Below are 8,134 nucleotides of genomic sequence, written 5' to 3'. Positions count from 1 at the left end.
CCTTTTACGGACACATGGCATCCGCCCGCGGGTATAATGAGGCATTTCAGGCGTATCTGCATGCCAGAGTATCGATTCGATCAGCCCTAATAGTGCTCCCCTCCAGAGGTAATCATCATCTTGCCACACTCTTCCGCAGCGGCAGCCGCACTCCTTCTCTCTGAAGATGCCTTCCTCCTTCGCTTTGGTCACATTAAAAGGCGACACGCATTGTAGAGTCCCATGTAAACTTTTTGTGTGCGTGGCTCTCATAAATAAAACATAAAGTCCCTTCTTTATTTTTATACACTTTATGCAGCAGCCTCCTGCTCCACCTTCTCCAGCGAGAGGGAGAGCGCGAGGGAGATCGAGAGGGAACTTTCCTTCTGGCCAACATGTTTCGAAAATGTTTATAAAATGACGCAGAAAGCGTACAAGTCATAAATAATGCGTTCAGGGAGAGGGGGAGGTGGAGCAGGGAGCAGATACACAAGAGGGAAGGTGCGCGACAGTGCCGGAGTGTCGCAGTAATTTGAAATTAGCACGCGTTTGACATGCAAATATCGGGGAAAAGACGCTGAGACACACAGCTCCTGGCTGTCGAACCGCAGCAATTATAGATGGGACGGAGACGGAGTCGGGGACGGAGACGGACCACGCGGCGTATGCGGAATGCTGCAACGGAAGCGGCCAACGGAAGGCATCCTAATAGCTCTTCTTTCTGCCCGGGAGTAGCCCCAGCGTAGCGGAGGGTCCGATATCCCCTAGATAGTATCTCCAATATTGACCATTCCCGAGGCTGTGCCGCATACAAATGAGTTGGAAACTCAAGGGTTGGACAGGGAGTGGGACAGGGAGTGGGAGTGGAGATCCTTCCTCATCGCTGGGGGGTCATCCGCGATGACTTTGGCAAATAAATAAATGGCGAGTGACATTTGCACAATTATTTACAATTAATTACGCAAGTGACACGAAAACAACACCCGTCCCCTGCTGCTCCTCCCCCTCCAGGGGGGCACATTTGAGACGCGGCCCCCCTGCTTTCCCCCGCTGTTGATTATCTCACTCTCGCATGCAGGTGTGTGGGCGTGGCAGCACACAGGCCTCGCCGATTACCCAAACACAATCGATTAATATTGAATTGCATCTGCGGCCGCCTCGAATTTCGGCTCTCGAATTCTGTAATCGAAATTATTGTTGGGGCTCGCCCCAGTGCCAGGAATCGTCGCATAATGCTGGATGCCACATACACACATGTATCCTCCAGGATGTGTGTGTGTGTGGGCGGACAGGAAGGAGGCAGAGTGGGGATCCGCAGGTGCACGTTGGGTCATCAATGAACAATGAAATTAGGAGCTGCAACCGAGGGAGCAGTCCCCATTCCCCACTTCCTCTTCCTCCGAGGGATTTCCATCAATCAGAGAGGCACTCAACTGGCCTGCCAGGATACACACGTATACACGGACATACAATATCCTGGGGGAAAATCAACCCAAGTGTTTTCCGCAAAGGAATCCCCTTCCTGCAGAAGGAAACAAAAGTTCATTCCTGCGGTCGCCGCTCAAAGCGTTTTCCATTCCCAAACTCAGTGACAACGAGGAAAACACTTCCGCCTTTCACACGTTTTTCTTCCTTACCCCCGCTGGCGGGGACGGTGGGAAGGGGGGTGCCGGCATTCCAAAAATGTTGCGCCAAAAATAACATTTGAATACCAAAAAAGGTTTTTATTTCCCGCCTCGACGCAGACTAACGAGGAAGCGGGGGGAATGGCATGGCACGGCAGGGGAGAGGCTGAAGGATGGGATGGAATGGAATGGAAGTGGCAACGGAGACGACTCTATTTGGAGGCAGGCAGCTATTTGGGGCATGCTGTCCACTGGGGAGGGTAGTGGAACGATGGAGGGGGAATGTATCTTCATTTGCGAGCGACTAACTGACACTTTTTTTCGCTGTGATTCCCCCCTCCACCCCGTCTCACTCACAGACTGAGACGGAGGACAAACTGAATGATTTTCCCTGTCTAAATTTCCCTATTTGCTCTCGGAAAAGTCAACAGAGTCCCCTTCCCATCCATTTAGCGTGTATATGCATACATATATACCCCCGATCCGATCCGATCCGATTGAATCACGTCGAAGAGTATTAATATTTGATTTTAATTTACTCCGAAGGCAAATTTATCCAGATATTCCCCCTCTGATGCATGCACCCTCCGAAAAACACCAAACACCAGACAAAAGTCATTCACAATAGCCTCCCTCCTCTCCCCTCCCCTCCTCAACTTTCCATATCCCCCCGCCGACTTCTGTCTGTTGCAGCATCGACGGAAATCGATATTCCATGACACTGCACTCTCCAGGAGGGACATCGTTGCATTGTCTTTGCCCTGCCTCCTGTCTCCTGCTCTCCCGCTCTAATGAGTTTCCCCGGAGAATGGCAAGGCCCTCCTCCCACCACCCCTCGCATTCGTGTGGATTTATAAGTTTCTGGCATTATTTATGCCATCTCTGGATCTCTGCAACTGCGTAAACATCCTCTCCCGTCAGAGTCCAGTCAGAGTCCATCCTCCCCAAGGATTTATGTACTCCAAGATCGGGTCAGGGGTCAGTGGTCAGTGGTCATTGGTCATTGGTCAGAGGGAGGCCAACTTCTTGACACTTTTCAGTGCTCAGACGAAAGCGAGTCCGAATCAGAAAGGATTTGACCCGTTTGTCCATCTCCCGGCCAGTCGCAAATCCATTTGTTGGCCAAACAAAATGTATCTCAAAATACTTAAATTTCCATTTCTATTTTTCATCGGAATCTGAATCCGAATCAGCATCAGCACCAGCCTTGGACTCGGCCTTCGCTTCGGATGGGGCTTAAGTGCTCATGTGAGCACGAGGAGGGAAGCAGGGGGACTGGGGGGAGATCGGACTTGGAATGTGCCAGCTGTTAATATTTTGACAATGATGCATAAGTCCCGGACGGAGAGGACTCCGGGCAGAGGGCCAGACGGAAAGACGGACTGAGGGACAGAGCCGACTCCTTCTAATGCCAGACAGACAGTTGGCAAGATGAATGTCGACAGTTGGATGTTGCGTTGAATCCGAATTTCATATTCAGGCCAGGACTCCCTCCGAGGCACTCAGGCAGGCCATCCCGTCCAGCCAGCAGCACACGGGACGGACGGACAGACGGAGGGACGGAGGGACGGAGGGACAGAGAGACAGAAGCATTCCATTCCTCATGTTTCCCCAGTTATTGTTTTATTGTTGCTGCCGCCTCTCGGAGGATGCTGATGCTGATTCTGATGCTGCTGATGTTGCTGTTAGTGCTGTTTTCCCGTTTAACAGGCACCTTCATTAGTTATTCAAAAATTGTCGAGGTCGAGTCAGGCACAGGGCAGGGACAGAGGAGAATTCAGGGAATGATTCTGAGATGGAGCACCACTGGAATCGTGTCAGAACGGATTGGGTTGTCTTCGGCCAGGCGGCAGGCCACATGTGCGGCCCAGAGGGTCAGGCTTGACGACTGATGGAGAGGTACACCTTCAGTGGGGGATTCTGTTCTCATTTTGCATAATTTGCGACCATAATGGGAGCATTTAAAGAGTTCCCAGCAGGAGCAGGAGGAGGAAGATTGAGGAGACTTAGTGTGGATTGTGGTTCTCTAATGAATCTTACTCCTCTCTCTCTCTCTCTCTCACACATTCCCACAATTAATTGAATGGCCAAGACAATGGAGAGATTATCCCTGGTGCTGTACTCCTCCGTCGGATCTCCTTCCACGGCATTGAATGCCTCCCCCCTCTAATGGATGTTCCATCTCCGATTCAATTAGACTTGACATGGGTCGTGGCTTTATTCGTTATTCGTTATTCGATAAATGAGCGAATAATTGTGCGATACACGTGAATTACCGCATTTTAAGGGCCGATCCAATGGCCGATGGCCGTGACAGCAATTGTTGTCGGGGAGCGTGTTAATGAGTTGTTAAGTTCCCCGAAAGAGTCCGTTCCCACCCCTGCCCCACGTGCCCACCCCTGTGGCATGGGGCATGAGGCATGTGGCATTATCCAACCCTTCAGAGCATTGTCTGCTGCTCAGGCAACGGCGATAAATGTCAATTGCAGAAGAGCAGAGCCTCGCCATGAATCTGCATTGACTGCGGAACGGCAGGCGGACGGACGGCTTCAGGATGGACTGCGATGAGAGATTGGAATGGGACGGGGCGGAGTGGGGGCTATTCAAAGCTCAAGACTCTCAGCGGCTCATTACTTGCCCCAAAATGCACTCCGACCCGCCAGGAGTACGCGTGGAGGATGATTCAGCGGGGGATTCCCGGACAAAGGATGCGTTGGAAACTCGGACAATTCGAGGGATTTCAGGGGAGTGGGGACTGGGCAGTGGGTATGCAGGATGTTTAGGATGGCCAAGTGGGGGCCATAAATCGAGGCTGGCTAATGCCGAGGCGAGTGCTTCATTCCGCCTGCCGCCTGCCGCCTGCTGCTGGCATTCATTGGCAGTGGATCCTGTGTCCAGTATCTGTCCCGCGGGAGTGGAGGCATCCGAGTTCCAAATTCAAATTCAAATTGCAAATCGTTCAGAGCGGGAGAGTGGGACCATGGGGGGACGGCTTTAAACTCCGTTTTTAATCGGGGGGAAAGGGTCAGACAGGGGCCAAGTGGAGAGCCAGAGAGAGAGTGAGAGAGAAAGGTGTCTCATTCCACTCTCCCCACGAATCTTTTTCGCACTTTGTCTGACTTTGAGCGGAGCAAACGATTCGCTCTGTTGGCCCTGATTCAAGCTGAAGATTTTCGGGCCACAGCAGCCAGAATCCGATACAGCGACCGACAGACAGACAGAGGAGTGTGAGAAGGTGAAAGTTCATTGAAATTGACAGGTTTTCGCAGGGAGAGGTCTCCACTTCAGTGGCTCTGTTGTGGGTCACCATCCGCTGACCTTAAAGGGATGTGGCAGCAGCAGAGGATGAGTGGGAGACACCCCTTTGGCTGGGGGAAACTTTAAGAATTTGTTCACTTGAAGATTGCCCCATCTGATGGTGCAAATGAAACCAGTTTTGGCACCATTTCCCCTCCCCGCCTGGAGCCTGGAGCTCGATGTTTTTCCAGGGGAAATGCCACTCGGAACAATGCAAATTTCGAGCAAACACACAGAAGAGTCAAACAAGAGCCAAGTCCCTCGACAAACATCACGGACGAGGAGTAGTCCTGCTCCTCCCCTGCCATTAGACACGGTGTCAAGACGTCAGGGTAAATTGATTTATTGCCAGGCGAAAAGCCACAGGTGTCCTTGTTCCATGTCCCAACGCTGTCCGCGGCTGTCCTTGGCTGTCCTTCCCCTTGACAGACATTGCGGTCGCCATCTGCCACTTCCTCGCGGCCTAATTTTCACTTTGTTGCCTTTCGATGGCCCAAAGTCGATGGCCTTTGCGGTTTTCGGCTGACAGTTCGCCCTCAGTTTGGCCTGTCCTTGCTCCCCCTTTGGGCATCAATAAATCCTGTGCGGTGTTAAAATCGAATTTTTCATCAAGTGTTTAGCATAATCGTGGCTGCGGTCTGGCAGGGAGCGAAAGATTGCTCTCTGTTCCACCTGCTAATTCGAATTTAATGCCCGCCGCTCGACATGAAAAACATTGCAAGTGTCCTGTTCCTGTCTGTCTCTCCTGTGGCAGGCAGCTGGCAGGTGAGTGGCGACAGGCCAAGGACAAGTGAGGCAGGGTGGGGCATGGGCATGGGCATGTCTGTGGCTCACCAGTCCCTGCCCCCCCCTGCAACCCGAGTCCAAGTCGGAGTCCTGGTCCCAATCCCGTTGACACTTTAATTGAATCTAAATCCTGAGCGTGGTGCCCGACAAGGATGAGCAGGAAATATGTTTTTAATTTCATTGTTTGTCTGAAATCAGACTGAAGCTAAAGAATGAGATTTATGACGGCACGAGGGGCGCGGGCGACTCTCCGTGTGTCCTGTGTATCCCTCTCTGATGAGCCACATGAAAATGCCGGACAAATGTGGCAGAGTGCAGGCTGCAGCTATTCCCACACATAAAGTGCTGTGTGGAAAACTATTTCCCACAAGGAAAACCATTGTACTTTATGCTGGAGTTTTGGGGTTTGTTTTTAGAGATTTCTGTTTAAAGAGTTGCGAGGGGGGGTCCCAATTCCCCTGTCCTTGCCCTAAAATGATTTATTATCTGTGCGAACCGACTACACAACAATTTCAACATTTTCCCCTGCTGTTGGTTCTCTGACAGCCCAAAACTTCGATAACAAACAACTAAAGTGACATTTACATGGATACCATTCCCTCCTGCATACTGCATGCCACCCCCTTGGAGATTGTTGCACAATTTAGAGATAATTGTTGAAAAATACGAGTACAAATACAAAGAGAAAAAAGCACTGACATTTAAATATTTGAACTTAGATTTACAAAAATAGAAAAATTCAGTGTTCACATGAAAATATTTGATAAATAGCAGACTATTGTTAATTAAATAAAAAAATATATATAACATACAAATAAATAAGAAGAGAAGCCTAGCTTCGCGCATATCATAGCTATATATATTTTATAGAGAGATATTTTATAAATATTTTTTAATTTCAAATAAATATTTTTATATTTAAATTAAATTTATTTCATATTTAAATTAAATATTTTCTTATTTATATAAAATATATTCCTGCTAATTTAATATTTTATTTAATTATATATAAGATAAAAATATTTGCATATTATATATAAATATATTTATTTTATATATTTTTTTTAAATTAAAAAGTCTTTTCAATACATTTATGTTTAAATCAATGTGTATACAATTTAATTTCATTATTTTTGTTTTCAAAAGTGTGTTTTTGCTATTTTTTACTTTACCGTTTTTCACTGAGTTTTTTGTGTATTTTGTGAAATTTGTTGGATCTTAACATTGGTCTACCTTTATGTATTGCATCACTCTCGTGTGGGATGTATTGTATCTTTATTTTGTTGAACTTTTGCCAGGCAACAATTTATTGACATTAAAAACGCATTTGTCTTGCGGCCTGGCCTCTCTCTCTCTCTCTCTCTCTGTGAAATATGTCAAAAGTTTTGCAAATGTTTTCTTTTCTTTTGACTTTGCTGCCAAATGAAATAAATCTAAATTTCGGGAAAAACGGAATCGCATATGTGAAATCCGAGCGGAGAAGATTTATCGCTGACCCACTGGCATAAAACAGCTGAAACAATCAGAACTGCTCAGAAAACTGCTTCCTCATGGGGGGAGGGGGACTCACGGAACAGGCCCCAAAACAATTGGTTAAATAAGGTTTTCTTCCGATTTTCTTTTCCATCAATCAATGGTTTGTCAGGGGGAATCATTTCGGTTTTGGGCGAGGGCTCTGCTCTGCAATTTCTGTGCAATCTACTTTGCCATGATTTTGATTATATATGCAAAATAATGAGCCTTCATTCGATGTCAAAACTATTGATTTTCTGACACAAGCCACAGACATATCGTATCGTATCGTAGCGTATCGTATCGTAGCGTATCGTATCTCTCAGGCACAAAAACTGCCAACGTCAGTAGTCGTGGAAGGCATCTTAGGACCAGCATCAGAGAGCCAGTGCCATTGCCAGTGCCAGTGTCTGTGCCAGTGCCTGTGCCTGTCGATTGCACACAATAGACTTCACTTCACTCCCCTGTGGGGGGGCCTCCTGCAACATCATCCTTTTATCTCCCGCAGCACTATTTATGGAGCCACCGAAAGAGCGAAACTTTCTTGTCATAAATATGAATCCTTCCATGCGAAAGTCAAGAGCGCGAGTGAGAGGGAACTTCGGGAATAGTTTCTTCGTTGCCAGCGGCAATTATTATAAATTTATTGATTGCCCAATAATGTGGTCTGATGGGGAATGGAATCCTTTTGCCACAGGCCTTGGCCTCTAGGCCACCAAAAAATGCTTTTAATCTGATTGCAACGTTCGTGTGCCCCGCCCCGCCCTGTCCTGCCCTGCCCTGCCCCACGGAAAAGATTACTATTGAATAAAAAATATTTATGCACTTGAATGGCGTTAGATAGATAGATGGCTGGCTGCGGGGCAGAGGGCGTGCTTGAGTCTCCAACTTCACGACGGGTGAAAGCAAGTGAAAAACTTTCCAGATTATAAATC

Source organism: Drosophila miranda, chromosome XR, assembly GCF_003369915.1.
Source record: "Drosophila miranda strain MSH22 chromosome XR, D.miranda_PacBio2.1, whole genome shotgun sequence".
NCBI classification, from domain to species: domain Eukaryota; kingdom Metazoa; phylum Arthropoda; class Insecta; order Diptera; family Drosophilidae; genus Drosophila; species Drosophila miranda.
The sequence above is the reverse complement of the archived record's forward strand: the minus strand, read 5'-3'. Positions refer to the sequence as shown.